Below are 22,749 nucleotides of genomic sequence, written 5' to 3'. Positions count from 1 at the left end.
AATTAATGCAATAGATACTCTTCCTGCCACAGCTCCCACTTCAGTGCCAAAGAACAAGCGATACGGGTCTCCGTGGGGTGTTTATTTTTTTAAGACACCATGCAGGGAGGCATGAGAGCACAGGTGCCTGTTGGCCTGACCTCAACAGAGTTCAGAGGTGTACAGGGTGAGGTGTTGTACAAGCCACCATAAATAAAGAGAAGACACCAGCCAGCGCCTCTCTTAAGAGGGCAAAGCACTTGCACCTCTCCCCATCTGCCTAGGAGGGAAAATCATCTTGTAAGTGATTTTTCCAGGCTGTGGGTCAGAGGAAGGAAGGCAGCTCGGGTGGCCCCTCACTCGTGCGACCTCCTCTGCACAGCATCACCCTTGAATCTCTGTTACCCGCTGATTTTTAGGCATCCCTTGTTCAACAGGTGCACAGTGTTTTACTCCTTGGGGGGAACAAGTGAACCAGATGTGCTCAAGGCAGCCAAGAGGAATGCTAATAAAAAGCAAATTTACTGGCGAAGTATGTGTCAGGATCATGTAAAACACACTTGGTAAGGTACTTTGCCATGCAACTAGAAACCGTCCAGCTAAAGAAGATCAGATATTTATCTGCCAAGGCACATTACTAGGATAAGCTGAGCATGTAATCTAAGCAGATGACCCCACACGGTACTTGTTTAACAGGCTCCATTTGTGTGAAAGCGCCGGAGTCAGATAATAAAAGAAATGTTTCCTCTCAGCTGGGATACAATTCCCGTGACATTCAGAGCACATCACCAAAATGGGTTTCCTTTTGGGTTTCTGACCGAGCATCAGCTCTGCCTAGGTAACCATGGCTGTGACCAGACCTGTGAACACAGGCAGGGAGAACACAACGGGCGGGGAAGAAAAATTTTTGAGGACATGGAAGGAACAAAACAAACACTTAGAGGGGCAGACCAAATGAAACCAAGCCCCCAGCCGTACCCCCCAGCCTGAGACTGGTTCAGCTGGGAGCCTCACTGGGAGTGTGTAGCACTCGGGCAGCCCCACACTCTTGGGATACTTGAGGCAAGTGGGTGTTGGGTGCCCTCTGCCAGTGACACAGGTTTTGTTCCTCAAGTCTGAGCTCTGTGGCCTCACCAGGATCTTCAGGTGTGATGTAAATTTTTGGGGTGCAGTAGTTGACGATCTCCAGGAAGCTAAACTGGATGTTTATACGGTTCCTTCAAGCCTCACACCCCACATGACTGGAAAACATCCCACAAAATCCTTATCGCAGGCTTGTCATGAGCTGGTACATTTATTGCTTATTATGGAAATGGCAGTGCTGATAAAATGCAGTTTGGCGTCTGAAGCTGTCTTCTATCCGTGGCAAGATCTCATTTGTAGTTTCTGTAGCTGGGATCCATCCCAAGGGCTGAGCTCTGGGAGCCAAGAGCAATACGGGGAGGGAACTGAGCCCAAAGTTTGGCTTTTCTCCCCCAGTCCACAAAGGGCTGACACACCGTGCCCTTCACAAGGTGGCCGACCTTCTCATGTCTCGGCCAGCCCAGCTGCCAAACTCTGTAATAGTGGGATCTCACTGAGAGCCATACGTTGCTGCTGGGCTGTTTGGGGGAAAATTAAATTAAAACAATCCACTACAGTTGTTTCAATGACATTTCTTGTTTGCTTGAAGCCTTGATCCCAAATTGCCATTACACCCATAAACCATAGTACAGGCCTATGGTTTCCAGTAGCTTGAGGGACATGTCAGACAGGAACTGCCGCTGAGAATGGGCAGCACAAGAACTGCCAGCCCTGGGAGATTGCTCAAGAAGAAAATTGGAACAAGGAAGGAAAATTCAGAAAGAGCAGTGGTTTTACTTGCTTCAAAATCCAGCTAAAAGCAAAAAATGCAATGCATTACCTTACTATAGACCTTCTCTTTCTCCACAAAAAACATCTTCACACTGGCGGTTAACTTCATTCCACAGATTTTTTTGCTTCCTCCCTCCCACTCCCAACCTTCCTCTGCATCTGTGGTTATCACAATAGGGGAATGTTCAATCTGTGAAACGAAGCCTCACCCTCAAAAACCCGAATGCGTGGATTATCATTCTGCTTCCTCCCTCCCACTCCCAACCTTCCTCTGCATCTGTGGTTATCACAATAGGGGAATGTTCAATCTGTGAAACGAAGCCTCACCCTCAAAAACCCGAATGCTGTGGAGGATACAGAGAACTGTCAGATTAGGCATCAAATTGAAAGCACAGACCAGAATTCCCATGGAGGAATTGGATTCTCTTCCTAACAAGAAAGCAGACAGGGCTCTGGGGTCTCTGTCAGTTGGAGTAACAGTGTGGACAAGGCACTCAAGTGTCCTGCAGTGCCACCATCAGCAGCCTCAACCCCTCAATCCTGCCCTTGGCACAGGCAGGAGGGACAAGCACGCTCAGTCTTTTGCTGAGAGTTAAAACTTGAGAGGAACTCATATACCAAAATAACTTTAAGGCAAAAGGAGAGAAAACATGTTTATTTGTTTTATGGAGACTGTGAGAACTAGGCTTTTTTTTTCCCCAATAAATTTGTGGAATCCAGAGAGTACAAAGCTCTTGCCAGGCTGGGTAAGAAACCTTCACTTTAAAAGCAAGCCCAAACATCATAGTGCTGCCTCACACACACACACACATTTTCCCCCCATATTTTTACACTGAATCATCAAGAGAGGTGACAGGAACACCCCTACGGCACAGGCAGAGGCAGCTGATATATCCAGAGCGATGCTTGCTCTCAAACGCTGTTTTATGTACAACATCAGCTGTTTGTTTGCAGCCATTAGCGTTAAGATCTCGTTTGTGCGACACCGCTTTATCTCCTCCCTTTTATTAGCACTGAAGCTGGATTTCTCGGCGAAAGCACTCTCCCCTCTCGTTATTCTTGCAAAGCCCAATAATAACAATGATTTATGTGGCGGCGGAGGCACGGGGCTCCAGCGGCCGTGGTGTGGATCCCATGCGGAGCAGAGCAGAGCTGATGGTGCCCCAGACAAAACAGCTTCTGCCCCAGAGGTGACCTAAATCTGCTCAGATGGTTATGCTGATCTGCAGACACTCATCCCAGGCCACCATGAGATGTAGGCATGGGGAGGGCCCGCAGCAGCCTCAACCTGCCTGCAGCAACAGGGGACAGCAGGCACCTCTCTAGCATAGGAAGTTCCATTCAAATATGAGAAAAAACTTCTTTAGGGTGAGGGTGATGGAGCACTGGAACAGGCTGCCCAGGGAGGTCGTGGAGTTCCCTTCTCTGGAGATCTTCAAGACCCGCCTGGAGGTAGTCCTGAGTAATGTGCTCTAGGTGTTCCTGCTTTAGCAGGAGAGTTGGACCAGATGATCTCTAGAGGTCCCTTCCAACTCTGATAATTCTGTGATTCCGTGATGTCTCAGGGATGCTGGAGGGGCTGGTCCCCATATGCTCCCCTCTCAGGCTGTCCCCAGGTGAAGAGATGCTGCTTACGCTTGGGTCACGTTTTATTAGCAGCTGGAAATGTTAGAAATATCAGTCTTTTATTTTTTTTCCTTTTTTCCTTTTTTTTCCCCCCAAAATTTCATCCCCGCCAGAAGCTCGGGGCCAGGGAGGAGACACCTCTGTGCATCTAGTTCAGAGGCCCTTTGCCTCAGAGTTGCTTTCTCAACAGTGCTCCATCAAGGGCAGCCTTTGTCCGGGCTGGGATAAAGGCACTTCCCTAATTAAGTTAGCTTAACCACCACTCGGGAAATACAATGTTCGCTAAACTCATCCACGGCCAGGCAGTGATGAGGATCGCAGCTATTCTGTGGGAATGGAGCACACGTCAATTATCCCCAGAATTTCAAAGCTGCAAAAAACCAATAGTTTCCTTGGCAAAATCTGCCAGGCATGACATGACTGCTACTCGCGCTCCACACATTTCCTAATGCAAAGGATTGGACAACCTCAAATACCGTTTCCAAGAATAGCAAGGGCAAATGAACTGCAAATTACTAAATTCCTTTTATTGCTGGGAGCTACAAAGTAATTTAAATTAGTTTCAGTCTAAAGTGAACTGTGGGGCGAGCTGGGAAAATAAAATAAGTGGTGACATTTTGGGGACACCTTTTATGATCATTTAAAGAAAATATTTCATCTCACACCAAGATATTTAGTAGTCTTAGGAAAGGTATGTTTGTAAAAGATCTCTGCTTTGTGTATGTGCATAGACATACTCAGGCATTGAAGTGTAATAGTAACTGAGTGGTTTTCATTCACTTAGCACCTAGCCTTTGTGCAGAAAGGGATAGCAACTGAACCAGAGCGAGCATATGTTTTTATGGAAAACCTCATTTAACATTAGGGTTTGATTACGTAATGCTCTTTCCCCCTTTCCTAAGTTCTCGTCTGTAGGTGGGTTTACTGAGCACAAAGGTAAAATAATGATCTTCGAACAGTTTCCTGCTCCAGGAACTACTTTTGGATCCCCGCTGTGGTTTTGATTAATGTCTTACCTGCGAGTTCTGCAGATCCGCGCCCGCTTGCTTCTGCAGGCAAAGGGAAGGGAGGGGAATGAGCTACAGCGCCTGGCACCGTATCATTGCAGCTGGAGCAGAGAAGTCATAAAACACTCTGCCTTCTAATGAGATAGGATAGAGGGACCCTCCCGCAGAATCACTGTGAAAATAACTCGGTCACGCCGAGAGGTGTTAGCTGCACAAGCTTTGCATGTCACAGCTCGAGCAGACCGATCACAACAACAGTAAGGATAGTAATAATAATAAAAATTCAAAAAAAAAAAAGAAGAAGCAAATGGTTGGAAATCTTTCATAACATCATGTTTTCTTTCAGTGAAGGGAGCTTAAATCTCCAGCCAGCTGAAAAGCAAAGGATGGGATTTGTCCCCTTTACAAATAACGGATCAGCAGCCGCAAGCACTGGATGTAATATGCAGTTGCAGAAAGCCTTCAGTCGTGTGGAGATAACTTCTTCATGGTACAAAGCACTCTCTGTGACCCCAGTGTCCTAAATGTATGGCAATACGGTGCTAGTGTCAGGGAAATCAGACTGTTGGTGGGGTGAACGGGTGAAGGAAGCAAGCGTATAATTTCAAAGGGGAACTTTGGGGATGATGGAGGTGGCAAGGACCAGCCCGTGCTTTGTTGGTAGGTTTTGTGTGTGTGTTCATTCATTTCGCTGTTCCTGGAGTGCTAAAGCGTGTGATTTCTGTGCTGCTTCTCCCTGTGCAACTCACATGTTCCCCCTCTCTGGTAGGTAAAGGTGGAGATGGGTGGGAGGAGGTGGGCCAGTGCCTCCAGGGACTCCTCCTGGGAGGGGAACTGACGCAATATCTCACTCTGGAAACAAATTTGAAATGAGTAAAGCTGCTATCAGAAGGGAAATATTAGCACCTGGGTAAGGCACAGAATGACCTCCATGGCTGTCCAGGGGAGAACAGCAGGGGTGTGACACAATTTGCCCTACGCCATCTCTTCTAAGAGGTTAGACAGAGCTCTGGATTGTGACATTGGGGGACATCCTAGAAGAGAGGGTCACAGCTTTGGTTCCTGCTGCAGGCCTAAGGCTGCTGAGCATCCAGAGGAATTACTGACAGGGAGCTTCCTTCCAGTTAGTCCTTAAAGTCCAAGGGGACCAAAGAAAGCCCTGCAGAGCTTAACTCCCCAGGAGGAGGGTCCAGAGCTCTGAAAAATCATCTTTCCACCACAGAGACATTCCTGACAGACTGACATGCAAAGGGAGAACAGCAGCATGTACAACAGCCCAACCGTACCTCCTTCACCTGACCTCCTGTGGGTTCTTCTCACTCCCCAACACAGCACCAAGTCTCCCACCCCTGCCTCCTCTCTGCCTGTGTCAGCCAGTTGGAAGATTATTTACTGCTTCATGTGTCTGAAGAAGCCTTGCTATTAGCCTACAAGCATATCAGCAGTGCTTCAGATGGACAGGCCATGGGTGGAAAACAGAGTGAGGAACTGGGAATCATAAACCATACAGCTGGAGAGCACAGGGGCATGGCATCCCCCCTCCAGCTGAGGAGCACGGCAGGAGTATTAGGGGGGCACAATGATCCCTGAGGTGGGGAGGTCTTCCTCCAATGCCTCCAGGTCTGATTGTCCCTATGAACACAGCAGCCATTGATGGATACAGAGGGACCATGAACAAGAGCTCTTATGTTTCCCCTGCTTTTCTTGGCTAGGGCCCAGTGACAGGTCAGGTGTTGTCAAAATGGGACATTTTGGGAAGAGGTGAGTCTAGAGAAGAGCACAGATTGTGTAGCAACCTTCTGGCCCGGCAGGAAAGAATTTGCTTTCCTGTAATGCCATACGGTGCATGGGGCAGCCTGGACATTTTCAGCTGTGAGGTCTGATCTGCCCTCCTCCCTTCAGGCACGGGGACAACACAGAGGCCAACAGGACCAGCAGCCACCAGGCTGATGTCAGCCTCGGGACTGATATCAGCAGATGTTGCAATGACAAAACCTGGCCAAAAGCTTAAGAAATTGTGAGGAGCAACAAAACCAGAAGCTTTCCAAGTTAAGACCAAAGAAAGGAAGACAGCGGAGGGCAACATGCTGTGGACCCATCACCAAGAGAAGGAGGAGGCCTTGGCTCATCGTATTATTATAATGTATTATTATAATGTATTATTATAATGTATTATTATAATGTATTATTACATTGTATTGTTATATGGCAATAATAATAGTAATCCACAGAAGGGCAGAGCCTCAACTTTTGCCCAGGCACGTATCTTGAGTGAGAAGTTCATAAGGAAGTTCAGCCCAAGAGCTATGGGACAGATGAACGGGAGACTGGGAGAAAGGTAAGTGGCACCAGGAAGACCATGTGAAGAGGAAGAGTCATGGGGATTAATTTTAGGAAAAGGACCCTAATTTTATGTCAGATGGAAAGGAAAATAGAGTATACTTGGAGGGAAGTATGTTTTTTTCAAGTATACATCAGTCTTGTTCACCACCTGCTATAGAGAGGGATAGAAAAACAATACAAAAGAGACTTTTTCCTTCTCTCTGAATGGGCCTGGTGCGCATGCAGAACATGGTTTGAGCTACCTGTACCGAAACCAGTAACATTAACCCAGCTGAGTTACAGGCAGCCTTCACATCCGAAATACAGCAGACGGCCGCTGCGATAAGAGATGAGCAAGAAAAACTGAAGAGAAATGTATAGGGATGTCCCCAGGGCACAGCACGTGTCCTAAAGCTCCCCTAACCTCCATCCTGACTCCAGAGTCACCGTATCCAATGCTGTACTTGCAGGCAATACTCTGCTTACGGGTTTGCAAAGCAGCAGCTTTATTTTGTTCATTTAAGGCTGGCAAAGAGACGGGAAAGAGGGAAAAAGATTATGTGTATTTTGTCTCACAATATATTACTGACAGATAGATTATGTAGACCAAAGTCCTTCTGATTTCTTAACAGATGAGTGGAAATACTAATTCTTTACATTTTTTCTGCCAGCCCTGGCCAGAAACACAGAGCTTTTGAAGTCCCCCAGAACTGACTGCCCAGACAATCTTGCCTCGAAAGGAGTCAAATTGCACCTTACTAAAGCTTCGACTGAGCTCAATAACCTATGAAAAATCAGGCTGATAAGAGGGAGCTATTTCACAGAGCAGCCAGTTTTCACTAACTGCAAGTTGAATTTGTGGTCGTGACGGCAGAGCTGGAAAATGCCACATTACAGCTTCCATGTCCAGCCCCATGTCTCTGCTGCATGTCAGATGATTTGAATTTAGGCTGTCGTTCTCTTTTTAAAACCGGAGGGTACAAATTTGCTTTGGGAGTGTCTGTGCATGATGCTCCTAATTTAAATTCTAGTCCCAAAAGTTGGTTAACAGATATGGTGGAATAATGGTGTGTTTGGTGCCAAAGAAAATTATTCTGCGGATGGTAAATTGAGCTGCAAGCCAGGAGAGGATGCAATCACAGAGCTCCACTTTCAGACGAAACAGACCCTTTGGAGTTGAGAAGAGTGGGTGGCAGGCAATGAATAATTTGTCTGATGGATTGAGTCTCCCGTTACTACGTGTGGATAGTGAGATAGTGGGCTGCGGGTCCTTCAAATATACTTGAATATCTGAATGACATTGCAACTCTTAAATTCAGAGGCTCGATTGATTCCAAACACTGTTCTGCAGGTGTTCAAGATTTGAAAGCTGCAAGCTGGTCGGTCATGGTTAGGCAGAGATCGTAGGACACTGTTTCTCATCCCCTGATTCCTGCCACATTGATATTTCAGTGTGAATTATCCTTCCTGTGAATGTAAGGTTAATTTTTCACTACTCTTCAGGCACATTTTTGAAATTCAGTTTCCACAAATGTCCATGACAAAAAAAACCCACCCTGCTGTATGAATACGCAACAGTGCAAACACAAAATAAAGCATTACTTCTGTGATTTGGTCTGACACATTCAAGGGGTTATTCCTGGAAATTCTTTTCATAGTATGTCCAACATTTCACGTTAAAACATTTTTGATTATGTTTGCGCACTGTTATGCTGCACGACTGCTGTGTAGTAATGCTTATGCACTGAGGAGGGGTAATTTTGGAAAGAGGGACAATAAGGTAAAGACAAATAGCCTGGAAAGAGTTAGTGCTTTTAGTTCAAGTTCACTTATTGTTATTGTGCTTGATGGAAATGCTGCTTGCTCATTTCCCATAACCGTCACGGTGCAGTTGTACCTGTATGAGTTGCTGCATCTGCAGGACAAGTGGAGGCAGGTATTTGTAGCGTGGCTTGGTGACATGAGCAGTGGTCCAGAGTGAGGTGGGGGGCTGAGACTTCAGCCAGCCACTCCTTTTGATAAGATCTTATTCTTCCTATTCAAAATTCTAATTTTTTAAATTTAATTTTAAATTTAACCCCCTGTGGAGGTTCCCATGGCCGGCAGGGATGGTGGGGAGGAAGATGCTCGGCTGCCCCAGCTGGGCTGGGGTGCCTAGTGTTGAGGGACACTCAATATAGGGATGTTGATCTCCTTCGGAGGCATCTAGAATCATTTCATCATCAGAAAGCCACGAGGAGAAAATATCTGGACTCTTCTTTGGGGCAATGGGTGGTTTTTTAGTAGATACGTTGAATGTTTGTGTGTTTTGTTTTGTTTTGTTTTTACAGTTGACATGGTGCTCGGGAATATGGTTTAGTGTTGTGGGGTTTTTTTGTTTGTTTGTGTGTTTTGTTTTGTTTTGTTTTTACTATAGTTGGACTAGATGATCTTAAAGGTCCCTTCCAACCTAGGCGATTCTGTGATTCAACACCCAGTGAGGGGAGCAAAGCCATGGTCTGGTTGGGCTGCCGCATGTGCCTTGGTGGGTTTAGTTTGTATTAGACAAACCCAAGAGGCAACAGGGAAAGGGCAGTCTCGAAAGGTTGCAAATGGAGGTCTCTCTGTCAGTGCTGCCCTCCCTCTGCTCCTGAATTTGAATGTCATGATAAGATAAAAGCAAAAGCAGGTTTGTATTAGGCTGAGCAAACAAAAAGAGAGCAGGACTTTTCCATTTAGAATCCCAGCCAATGCAAAGTGTCTAATTTCCCCTACCCTTTTCGGGCTGCAGCACAAACCAAGCTATCTCAGCAAGGTTGTTGACACCTACTGAAATAAAAATGCATGAAGTAATCTTTGTGAAGGTCACGGTGACCTCAGTGCTTAGCACAAAATTCTCACTTGAGCTGGGGTTTCTGGCACATCCTTGTTTGTAGCTAGGGAACCAGGCATTTTGCTCGATAGAGACATGATCTTCCGTTGGCTTTGCTCATTCCCAGCCTGACTTAGCTGCGCCAGAAGTACAGTTGGACTGAAAAATGGCTGCTGATCAGACAAAAGTGAATTCAAGGACACGGCTCAGCGCGAACGCTGAAAAACTGCTGCATCACTTTCGAGCGCGGGGACCCGACTCGCACTTTCCTCTTTGCCAAATTAAATAAGGAGCAGTTGCAAAGAAATGAATGAAACACATTTTTACTGGAGTGAAGAAAGTGGGGCAGCAAATAAAGGGTGATTTCTAAAAGAGTCTGGAGATTTTGAATCACAGAGAGACTCCAGGAACCTAACCTCATTGCAGGTCGTTTCAAAAACTTCGTTGTAATATGTTCCTCCAACTGTGGTAGAAGTGGGAACAGCTACAAAATTTGACAACTCAAAACTTGGCTTCAGCACGTATTTTCCCTTAAAAATAAAGATTCATTTTGAATGTAGTGCAATAACTCTAATATTAGCCTTACCAGTACATTTAGGGCTAGCCTGAAATATAAAGTATTATGTGATGAGGATTGAAGTGGGTCTCTCCATCGACATGTTTTTCCACTCTTCTGAATATTGTGCCGCCATTATTACTAGGAGCCACTGCTACCAAAAAAAGCTCCAAACTTTCTTTGCAGCATGGGAAAAAGGCCGTGTTCTAGGGAAACAGGGAAGGTGCTCATGTCCGTGCTACAAAACTGCCCTTTACTGCCTCCCACCCACATCCCTGCCCTCGGTTGCCCAGGCACGGGGCACTCAGGGAGGAGGGCTGAAGGAAGGTGAAAGATGTGCACAGCCTTTCCTGCATCCCAAACAACAGGACCTGAGAGGTGAGGGAGGGCTTTTCTATTTGCTTTTATCCCTTTAAAAGTAGATGAAGTATTTTGAAAAATTCCTGCAACACCTTCTTCAAACTAGGCCGGTGGGGGTGGTGGTGGAGGATTAACTTATTTACAAAATGCTATGTGGAAATTAGAAACAAATGCCCACAAAAAATCTCCATGTCTTTTGAGACATGCTGTGAATAATGAGCCCTGGGTCATGTCTGCAGCTCTTCACCTTAGGATGGAAGCACATAAGAAAGTCAGATACAAAATATAGGATATTGTGTGGTGTTACTGATTGTGATAAAACCCCATTAGAGTGACAAGCCAATGTAATGTAACTGGAGGGTGTACAGCTATTTTACACACTCAAATAACACCGAAGCAAAAGCAAAACAAGCTCACAAAAGGGAATGTGGCATGAATGAACACAAACAATAAGTGCAGTGACAAAAGCTGCGCATGGACCTTCACGAAAAGGCGTCTTCTCCCCAGGTGCAGCGCAGCGAGGAGGGGGCAGAACTGCTGCAGGACAGGTCTTCTGAAGGATAGAGCCAGCCCTGGCCGCGCTGCATCTGCCAGGGTCCTGGGTCAAGGCAAGAGGACCGCTTCTGGGAACCCGGCCAAAACATCGATTCTGCTAATTGAAATGTTATTTTCCAAATCACCAGCTTGAGTGCACGAAGTCCACAGCCCGTGGGGTGCAAATACCACCTGACAGCACCTTGAGATCTTCCTCGTCAGGATAAAATAAATACCTTTTCAGACCCAGTGAGGCTTCTTCATGGAGTTTGAGGATCTCCAGTTAATACATCCAGGGGAGAGAAAAAAGCCATCCACACTAATTACAAGGAGTGGCTAAGAGAGAAAAAGCCAATAATTTTCAGAAAGAATCACTTTGTGCTGAAGTGCTCAAAAGACCTGACTTTTATTCAGTGTGTGAACTATTTAATTAAACTGTTGGCTAATGCAATTCATTGACCAAAACCATTGCTTCTGGTGAATGTAGAGACATACCACTGAGGTAAACTAAACTGTTAAGATGACATCGTTTCACAGAAAAATGAGACTTTCCACGATTACAGCCAACATCTATATTGGAAGGGAGCTGAGGCCCCTTGTCAGCAAAATTCTCCTTTTTTTGGTTAAAAAAAATAAAAAATCTTACCAACTACACTGATTAACATGCAACGAAGCTCAAAAGGCTGCCAAAGCATCTACAGTAGCACAGTGAATGGTCAGAAAACTCAGACAAGAACTTAGTGTTCCTGCCTCGTCATGCTTCTTTCCTCCACGTAGGTGGACAGGCTGAAATGGGCTGTGTGACCTCCTTCTGTCAGAAACTATTATTCATGTTATGCCACTAATGCCCCTGGCTAGCTCGCCTGCCAAATCTTACATTTAAAAAAAAAAGAAAGTCATTCGGGTCCCTTTCGTCTCTCAGGACCGGCTGCTGCCACGGGCTCTGCCGAGACGGAGAGAAACCCTGTGCTTGGTGATGGGCCAGCAGGACCAGCCCTGAGGTCCTGCTGGGGCTCACAGTGGGAGCTGCAGTGGGAATTGCAAAGGGAATTACAAGTGGAATCACAGCGGGAATAGCACTGGGAATTGCAAAGGAAATCGCAGTGGGAATTGGAGTGGAATTTGCACTGGCAATTGCAAAGGGAATTGCAATGGGAATTGCACTGGGAATCACATGGGGAATTTCACTGAATTGCACTGGGAATTGCAAAGTTAATTGCAATGGGAATCACAGTAGGAATTTCACTGGGAATCACACAGGGAATTGCGCTGGGAATTGCAGTGAGAACCATGCTGGGAACTGCAACGTGTATGGCAGTGGGAATTGCCCACCTGCAGCAGGGGTGCGGGGATCCCACCAGAACAGCAGCTGTAGCTGCCAGCCCGTTGTGCCAACAAAGGTGGGCAGACACAGATGCACCACTACATCCCCCTGGATGCCCCCACACTGCCTCTGGCCAGCGTGATCCCACCTTCTGTGTCTCTCACCCTCTCCCAGTGCCGGTGTGGTGCTGCCCTTCTAGCACACCAGCAGTAAGTCAGGGCCATCAGGGGAGCACGTTGGCTGGATGGCAAGCTGAGGTGCTTGTGTGATTTAATCCTTCTTCGGAAACCTCTGGGAAGCTCATAAAATTTGTTAGTGTGGCTCTGAGCCTTTGCCTCCTCAGAGAAGGGGGATGACTTATTGCAGCATCTTTGGTGCTGAGCTGGTGAAATCGGAGGGTAGGCAGGCACTGTGATGAGCACCCATCATTGCCCAGGGATGGCGAGGCAGCAAGGTGGCTTTGTACAGCACCAGGGAAGCCCTCTGAGCGGGGGCAAGCAAGTGCTGCCCTATGGCCAGGCCACCTCGAGGAGGTGGGAGATACCCACAGGGTGTCTGCACAGGGGCTGGAGCCCTTGTAGGGATGACGCTCATGGCCAGCCCTGCATGCGCAGCTCCCCTTTAGCCACTATCTGATCATTTATTTAATCATTTAAAATTCAGTCTGGATGCAGTTAAGGCTCCCATTAAGCACTGTGTGTGTGGGAAGCAGGGTCAGGGTGGCCTTTTGGAAGGTGGTTGGGCTGGTTATGCTACCCTTCAGTGAAGGTATGTATTCTGAGCACGAGTTAAAAGCAGACTTTGCTCAACGGCGAGGAAGTTTATAGTCTGCTGCAGCATTTTGTGACATGAAATAGAGGCCTAAGTGCAGGGAAGAGATAACTTCAGGTGTCGCAGCCATCTAGGCTAGCAGAGGACTCCCACCTTGAGAGGCTAGCTTGCTCCCAGTGTTCCCAGTAAGGACACGTTTATCTTGTTTTCATTTGGGCTCCGAGTCAGGAAGGTAATAAAAAAATAACTCTTCTGAGTGTTCTTGCACTTTGTGTGTGTTTTTACAGGAATTTACAGACACCTGAAAAGGATATTTGCAAAATGACCTATGATCCTTAACCTGCAGTACACACAATAAATCTGCCACCCTAACCATTGCCAGCCTTTTTTGAATGAATGGCTGCATTATAACAGCACATGTGTATGGCTACGGGGCTGTATATCTTATTGGACCTCATACTCCAATCAACATTTAGAAATAAAAGAAAACCTATATACAACTATCTACACATAAATTCTCTTGCGGTGAGTTGGCTCTCCCTTCTCCCTTGCCCCTTTCCACCCTGACTGATGGCTTTATTATACGAGGGACAGTAATAAACATCCTAGCTAAGCCAATGAACTTCTTCTCTCACATGTAAATACCTCCTTGGAGGATACTATGTATGACCAACAGAAGAATAATGGCTTTTTTTCCCCAGTTGTTCAGTGTTGATGAAATAACTGGTCATCAAAATGTAGGCTTGGATGTGATAGATTCCCAGTTTGTATCTGGACAGCAAAACAGACTTTCCAGTGGGCGAAGAAACCAGCTAGCATCTTTAAAGGGAAGGATGTTGCCAACCACTTCGGGCTTAAGGTAGTGCTATATGAGTAACTGCCTTTTGGTTCACCAGAGGACCTGAAGAAGATCTTAAACATAGGGTCAGATCAGCATAAAATAATTTTCACTTGTTTTCCCTCACCAAAGTAAAAACAGGAAAAGGTAATTTTCAATTTCACTCAAGCAACCTAAAATATAACATGATCATTTTTGTTCATATCATAAAAGCCACGGGAATGAAGACTGAATTCACAAAACTCCCTGTAAATTTTCCTTGTGCCCAGTCCAGTTCAGGGAGCAGCCAATATATATTAGAAACTCAGCCTCACATCCACCTTCTGCCTGAAAGAATTCAACCCAGCTCTAAGGAGCACGATGCAATCATGGGGCCCCGTGGTGCTCCAGGATGATCTCAGCCTTTTCTGCTAAAGTTGTTTTTCAATGGTAACATAAATAAACACTGATCCAGAAAATGAAGAACTTCCTAATTCATTGGTTAGGCCCCTTTGAGAAGGAGAAGACCTTAGTAGGTCAGCCAGGAAGCATGTCCTTTATCTATAATAATAAATATTTTATATTTTTATATATATATATATATATTTATAAAGGACTGGTACTGACTTTCACTGTCCTGCTCAATACATCTATTTCTTCCAGTTATCCAACAAAATGAGCAATACAGTGTGCCCGTGTTTCCCTTGCCTTAGCTGAGGTCCCCTACATAAGGTCTCATTTCCTAAGCTTGGCTATACATCTGATAAGATAATGTACATACCCAGAACTATGCCCATACTCTTCTCACACACATGCAGTGATACACTGGATGTCCTGAAAGCAAGTGTTATAAAACTACAAGTGAAGAAGATAAATTGGTAAAGAGAAGCCAACCACCATCTGATTTTGTTTGACCTCACTGGGCTGTTATGCTGACATTTTTTATTTGAGCACAATTTCAACACAACATTTTAATTTTTAAAGCTAATAAACAGATGAACATTGTAAATAGCCGATAGAATTTTTTGAAATATTCAAATCATTTCCCATAGAAACCACTGATGATTTTGTTTTGACTATCTATATATTTTGCATATTTTAGTATTAAAAATAATCATCTTGTAAGGGGAGGCATTAGCACGGTGAAAGGACTGACAATTGACCACAAACGGTCATGGTTTTTCAAAACACAATGTCTCAACATTCCCGTGTCAAAAAATTTGGTGGCAATAGTCAATGTTTCCTAATGAAACAGTCTGATTTAGACAAAATCTGCATGTTGTGCCAAGAAACCATGCAACCAAATTTTTCAGCCAGCTGTCAAGGTCAGGCAGACTATTTCCCAGCAAAGTATGCGAAGGAAGAAATGAAAAAACCCCAAGTGTACAAACAAATGCTGCCCATATTGAGCTGTACCTTCAGAAGGTTCGGCTGTGGGGCTGAAGAGATGTCCTTATGCCCTTTCTGGGCTTCTGGTGCAGCAAAGGGCTCGCTGGCCCACTGTACACACACACATATGTACATAAAATATATATTTTATAGATATATATATATAATTTGTGCCATCATATGGAGGTGCAAGCTGGCAGCTGCCCTGCTTAGCTTCAGGATGCTGCCTTGGGTCACTGTGCAGAGAAGCTCCCAGGGGAACAACGCACCCATAGGGCAAAAATGCATAAAAGAGTGGGTGCAGTGCAAACCACAACCCCTCCAAGTCTTGAATTTGTCTTATACACCTCAAGGTGGACCAGCTTTTGTGCCAACCCTCCTTCCACACAGGGTGGTGAGGGGATCCCCTGTACTTTCCAATACAGGAATTAAATTTTAATTTTAAGACATACTCTCTGAACTTTGCAGGGGGTGAGAAGGGGGAAAGCAGGGGAGGGAAGGGGTGGTCCTGCAATGCTCACTGTAGGGATGCTTCATGGCTCTGGGTTGAGCAGAGGGATGCTCCCAGCCTTCAACAGCACCTCGCTCCCTTTCCCACTTTGTTAAGAGAGGGGAGGCAGATGAAGAAGCTGGAAAATAAGACCGAGGAAGAATATTTCCAGTCTCCTCTCAGCTCCCCGGCAGGGTGAGAGGCTGAGCACGGGGCCAGCGAGGCCAGAAGCGTGTGGGGGGCTGCCTGCGTGCGGCCCCCGGGGAGGGAGGGCTTCTGGGCTGGGTTTCCCAGCATGCGCTGCCCAGATGTGCTGCATCGGGGCACGTCAGGATGGGGCTGATTTACTGCATCTGTACAGGCCATCTGCAGGGTGGGAGAGTGCCTGTGTGATAAACATCCCGGCCACGCCGGGCTCACCGCACGTGCACGGCAGAGATGATTTATTTGCAGGCAGTGCCCCTTTGTCCAGCATTTCGGGATGTCCGGCAAAGACATAATGCCAGTTGGGCTGCTGGAAAAATAGCCCAAAATCCTTAATCCTATCCGTGCAACGTTTCCATGCAGAAAAATAGCCACATGTATGGAGAACTGCTGCAGAACTGCTGTCACCTTCGTGCTGAGGGGATATTGCTGGCACTCACTCCAGCAGCTTTTGCTGGCATAAATGGGTTGCCAAAACAACCGAGGAACCTCACTGGAGTCCCCGACTGCCGGATTTACATCCCATGTGTTTTTTCTTTCCTGGCTCAAGGCGTGCATAACTCACTAGCAAACGTGGCTTGACAACGGCAGGGAGAAGAAACAGCTATTGGCCAGCTGTTATTCAGCAGGGCCTCTGCATCCCTCCCTAATTGGGATGAGGCAAACACCCCAAGGTAACGAAGCAATCTGGGGAGGCTGTAGCAGGCGGCCGTACAGATCCCTCATCCCACCAGCAGCACTGAAAGGCTTTTTAAAGCAAGCGTTTTAAAATGCTGCAGGGTCCCAGCTCTGAGTGGCCGAGGATGTATTGCTATTTATAATCATGAGGTGGATGATTCACGGCTTCGCACTCACACCATTAAAGGTAGCATTAGCACCGGGACCCTTTATGCAGCAACATTAGCGAAGGCTGAAAAACACTCCTCTGAAAGGGCTTTGTCACCTTCTCTTGATCATGAAACGGTCTCCTACACCAGCCCCGTACATTTCAATTACCATACGCCAGCGTTTCTACCTCTTTCCCCAACTCGTAAAAATCACAGCCAATAAACACAAATCACCACCTGAAGAAGCTGGTGCTTTCCTCCCGCTTTAATGCACTTGCCCATACTTCAAAGGGACCCGGGGAGATTCTCGTATCGGCAGTGCCCAGGCTGCCTAGTCCTAGGCAAGGATTAGCCACATGAGCGCTTGGAACAATCTGCTCTTAGTTTGCTTTAACATGGTTTTTATCCCTCTAAATCACGCTCAGCCATTTGACCTGACAGCAGGCTAATACATGACCTGTTTCAGGGGCAGAGGGTGGGGAAGGGCAGGAGATTTTTTGCTCTTTTCTTGTTCAAAACAGAAAAGCCCTGCCTGCATCTAGAAGGGTGAACTCTTTTTTTTTTCTTTTTTTCTATTTTGCAGGGAAATTGTCTTTGCTCTGTTCTTTCCCAATGGCAGCTATATTTTAAGATGGCAAGATAATGGCAATGACATTAAGGCTCTGTAACAAGAAGCTTTAGCGGGTACTATCAGGGGACAGACAGACATCACTGAAAACACATGTAACCCTGCAAAACAGAGGGGAGGTGACTGGCAGTCACTATAATAGGAGATGGAATGTAAATATCTCGGTGCCAGACCTATCTTCAGCCTGCCCCTGTTTTTTGGGGAGCTCTGGCAGGGCTTCCTAGGCATTGATGCTGCACTGATTTCACCTGCCCACTGTGCCAGCAGGTGGGGAGAACCAGCAGGCAGGAGGCAGGGCTGTCTGGCAGCAGCACCGGTTCCCTGGCTGGGTTTTTTATCCTGCTCCCAGCACGTTCCCACTGGAGGGACGGGATTTGGACAATGCCAGTGCTGTGGAGCAGGAAAACAAAAGTGGCTTTTCATTCGGGGCTCTTGCGCAAAGCGGTGGCACTTTAAAAACTTTCTGAGTGTTGCATGGGAGTTTAGCATGTGACTCCCATTAAAGTCAATATGAGTCATGTGGCAAACAACCCCCCAAACACTTTGAAGATATACTGCAATTTATGTTTTTCTGATCCCCGCTTAAAAAAAAAAAAAAAAGAAGGGAAACTATTGTAGACCAGGACTTCAAGGACAGCTTTTCAAGAGCGGTTCTCTTTCCTTGTTTGCTCCTAGACATAAATCAGGGTGGGAGGGAAGATAATCAGCTAGGCTGTTAGTTGATGATGGCACAGCAACGACTGGACAAGGGGAAAAAAAAAAAAGGGTGTGAAAAAGGAGTGTTGGTGAAAACTATCTATTGATTACTTAAGCCTTGTACAAATGTACTGACCACAAAGAAAGCAGGTAGATTTCAGTACGATTTAAAAGCTTTGCATGGAAAAGCTGAAGTGTTTAACAGAAACTGGGGGGAAGCTGTGCTCCCAGGTCTGTGTCAGTGCCAAACCTCCCCAGGGAGACAGGCGATCAGGGGAGCAAAGGTGTGTGGGTCTCACTGCCCCCTTCCCCAGGTGATCTGACCTAGCAGGGCCACTTGGCTTTGGTGCCGTGTTTGGGGCTGGTGGTACCTGCTACCTGTGCATCCCACAGCAGGGATTAAAACCAGCCCAGCTGGTGTGGCTACCTGAGAGCTCCTCTTTCCAAAAGTCCAGGCTTGAGTTTTGACTTGAAATCAGCATGAATTTTTCCCCCCACCCTTTGCAAGGAAAAGTCCAAATGTCACTTTCCTCCCCAAGAACTGTGCCCACCAATGAAGAGAAAAACCAAAAGACAAAGCCTCCTGAAGATGTGGTTTAGGTCTCCAGCTGCTTTTCCCAGGGATCCAGATTTTTAAGTGACCAGCTGTAACGCTTACCAAAACAGAGATTTCTCTATTACAGGAAATGTCAGTGTTCCAACACAGACCATATTTCTTAAAATATTCTCCAACCCAAAGAACCTAACAAAAAAATTCCTCTTCATTTCAGCAACAGGGGCATCCAGCTGCATACTGGTCCTCAGCCCAACCGAAGTTCTGTGACCCTTGGCCCAGCATCTTCAGCCCCTTATCCGAAAATGGGGTCCAGGATCTTACACAGCTACCCTGTTGGAACATACAGGGCCCCTAAAACCTTTTCCCAGAGAAAATGGTCCAGAACCAGACATTTTCTTGTAAACAAAAATAAAACAACATCTTCCAGCCGGAATAAAACATGATCAGAAGTTTTTCTGGTTTTTAGATACAGTCACTGAAACAGTTCCAGAAACCCTCACTCTGACAGTGAAAGACCTTCCAAGGATGACCTCTTCATCACAAACTCTTTGACTGCCTCATATTTCCCCACATTTCAATGCTCCTGACAGCCACCGAAAGCCACATTTTTGAGAGGAAAGTGTTCAGTAGCAGCCGGTGCCACAGTAAACAGGATGCTGGACCTAAGCATCCTCAAAAATCAAGCCTGGTCATATCCACGCATCAGAGTTGAGGACACTCAAAGCAGGATCACCCATACCCCTGGTCCTGTAGCTGTGACTTGAGGTCCCCGCGGACTGTTCCTCCTGGCTTCCTGCTGTCACCAGCAGGCCTAGGTACAATGCCTCACTCAGAAGAGTGCCTAGGACATCACCTCCACATGTCCCACATGGAAAAACCCTCCCCAGTGCCATAAATCCTGCCTCCCAGCCCCACCGATGCTGCTGGTCCCCCCAGTGCCACCATGACATGGTCATTGCTATTGACCAGTGCTCGCAGGTGGACATCACCTAAATGACCTCAGCCTCCACGTCTTGGCACCCCTCAAGAAATTCACGTCATACTGCTCCTCAAAAAGAAAATGTTTTTGCATCTCGCTAGCCCCTAAGGAGCCACCATAAAAGGGGATGAAAGATTTATCACTGCAGCGGCAGAACGGCAGCTCAGTGAGTATTAAATAACTACAATGGAAGTAGACAGGATTTGTTTTGATGAATAGTAAGTAGAATAAATGAAAAATTCAGTTTCCAGTGAGAACTACGCACTGACTGGGGTTAGATTAAATGGATAAATGGGGAAAAATGGAGGAGTGAGAAGTTTTTGATATTTCCTTGATATTTTGTTTTGACAGTTTCAGAATAAATTGTTTCAACACATTATTTTGAGAGGATGTTTCTATTCTAAAATTCACCTGAATTGAGAAATACTGAAACAGCACATAATATATTATCCTGAACCATAGTGTGTTTTTTTGGGTTTTGTGGTTTTTTGGTGTTTTTTTTTTTAATTTAGCTACTGAAGTATTGAAAAAATAATCCATTCAGGTAATGCTGAGCAAAATCGAGGTTGATAAGAGGCCTGATAATGCGATTACCATCCAGTCATGTCCCTGCCTGGCATATAAAATCTTTTCAGGAAATTAAAACCTCCCTAATAGTGCAAGTGGAATATGCTTCTCTGCGCTCACCTCCTCTAATGTTTATTCTTCATTTTATCTTTACTTGTCCTTGTCTCACTTTTCATCTTGTGTGGGATTTTTTTATAAAAGATATTTTGTTCCCAGGACAGAAAGCACAAGGCTTTAATGGTCAGCAGGTGAGAGATGACATCCAAGAGAAAATGTAGTGCTGCACTACAGCGGATTCACAGGGATGCTTGGGATTAGGTCGGATGTGGTTTCCTTGGTTAGTGAGATGCATCTGTCCAGAAAGCAAACGCATTTGCCTTAGGCTTTGCTGTAGCCTCTACCTTTATTTCCAGATTAGAAAACTCCAAGAGGCAAAATCAAGAGGAGCCCGCTTCTATTTTCCCATCCCAGTTACGTACCTTTGCGCGTCGAACTTCCCAACTATTTCCATGACAACAGATTATAGACTGACACTTTTTTCCCTCCATTGGCAGCAAATTTATAAACCGGGGATTTATGAAGTATCATTGCTAAGAGATGCGTCAGGATGAGGCAGACATGCCACGCGTTTCTGAAATAACTCACGCCTGGCTGTCGGGAGGGCTGGGGACACTTGGTGGAACACCGTGCTTGACATTCACCCCGCCACCGCCGCCACGCTCAACGCCGCCCGCTCGCGCTGGAGCCCCGGTAAGCGGTGAGCAGATACAGCATGCCGTAAATCACTTGCTGAATCCTCGCTTTTATATGCTTTTGTATTTTTATTGCTTTACTTTAGCCGCTAGCTGTTGTAAGCGAATCAATTAGAAGTTTACTTATCACCCCCGGGTGATAGGGAACGTGTGGGCGCTCCCCTCCATCCCCGGTGCTGCAAGATGGGACCCGGCTAGAGGGAAGGGACTCTTTATCAGGGGGTGTGGTGATAGGACAAGGAGTAATGGCTTTAAACTGAAAGAGAGGAGTTTAGATTAGATATTAGTAAGAAATTCTTTACTGTGAGGGTGGTGAGGCACCAGGACAGGTTGCCCAGAGAAGCTGTGGAGGCCCCATCCATGGAGGTGTTTAAGACAAGGCTGGATGGGGCTTTGAGCAACCTGCTCTAGTGGGAGGTTTCCCTGCCCATGGTAGGGGGGTTGGAACTCGATCTTTAAGGTCCCTTCCAACTCTAACCATTCTATGATTCTATAGGGACTGGCTGTGGGGACCACTTCTAGCAGTGGGGCTGGCAGCGTCCTCACCCCTGGCTCTCCCACCAAGGTGCTGGGCTGGCACGTAGAGTCCTTGGGACTACCTCAGGCCTCAAATACAGCCCAGAGCCCCTTTCCAGCTCCTGACACCAAGAGCAAGCAGTAAGTGAAGCAAAGCAAAGCAACAAGCAAAAAAAGGAGCAGTAGCTGGAAATCAGCCCCAAAGACCCCCAGTGAGCAGAGTCATGGCTCCAGTAGTGGAACCCCATCATGGCACAGGGGTTTCATGTGCCTGAGGACATGGGGAACCCAGGGATGGAGGGACTAAACGCCATTACCCTGCTGCTTCTTCACAAGTCACCTTGGTCCCAGCTCAGCTGCACTTTGAAGTGCAAAGAGAGGGTATAACAGACGTTGGGAGGAGAAGGGTCTGCTTTTAAAGCCCTGGTTTGATTTGTAGTTCAGCAAGTTCACAAGGATGATTGCTCGAAGCAGAAGGAAAGGTTAACGTGCGAACGCTTCACCCCTGAAAACCTGGGTACCGCTCCTGATTATGTCACAAGTAAAAAATTAGATTTTTTCCAATATGGAGAAAAATTAATAAGACCTTTAATGAGTCCATAAAAACATTAGGGTAGCTTTAGTCACTTTCTTTTTAGTAACTATTAGGCTTGTACATTTTCTTAATGGAATTACAGAGCAAGAAAAGTGCTTCCTTATGAAGAAAAACGAGGAAATGGCTGCTAAAAGTGGAATAGTCAAGGATGTGGAAATGTTGCTGGCTTCTCCATCTGTGTGAAGAAATGAGAGTGTGAGTGAGCTGCCAGGTGAAGGAGACTTGAACAGAGAGACATGTACAGCACACTTTGGGGGGATTACTGGGTGTTTCTGTGTTACAATTTTCCCTTTGAAAAATGGCAAACCTAACTAATGTAAGGAAAAGACATTTTTGTAGGATTGCCGATGAACGCTTATTGCCTTTGCTAGGTTTATTTCTGTCTGGCTACATTAATGTTGGTAATGCAGATTCCCTCTTCAGAACGAATTGAGGGATGGAGGTAACAATCTTACTGCTAAAATCAAAGGGCTTTTTTAATACCGTATCAGAATCCCTTGGAAAGAGTGCCTTGAGTGCAGAAATATCACACTAAGGGAGATCCTTTAA

The sequence above is a fragment of the Calidris pugnax genome, unplaced genomic scaffold, assembly GCF_001431845.1.
Source record: "Calidris pugnax isolate Ruff unplaced genomic scaffold, ASM143184v1 scaffold188, whole genome shotgun sequence".
Lineage (NCBI taxonomy): Eukaryota > Metazoa > Chordata > Aves > Charadriiformes > Scolopacidae > Calidris > Calidris pugnax.
Note: the sequence above shows the minus strand (reverse complement) of the source record.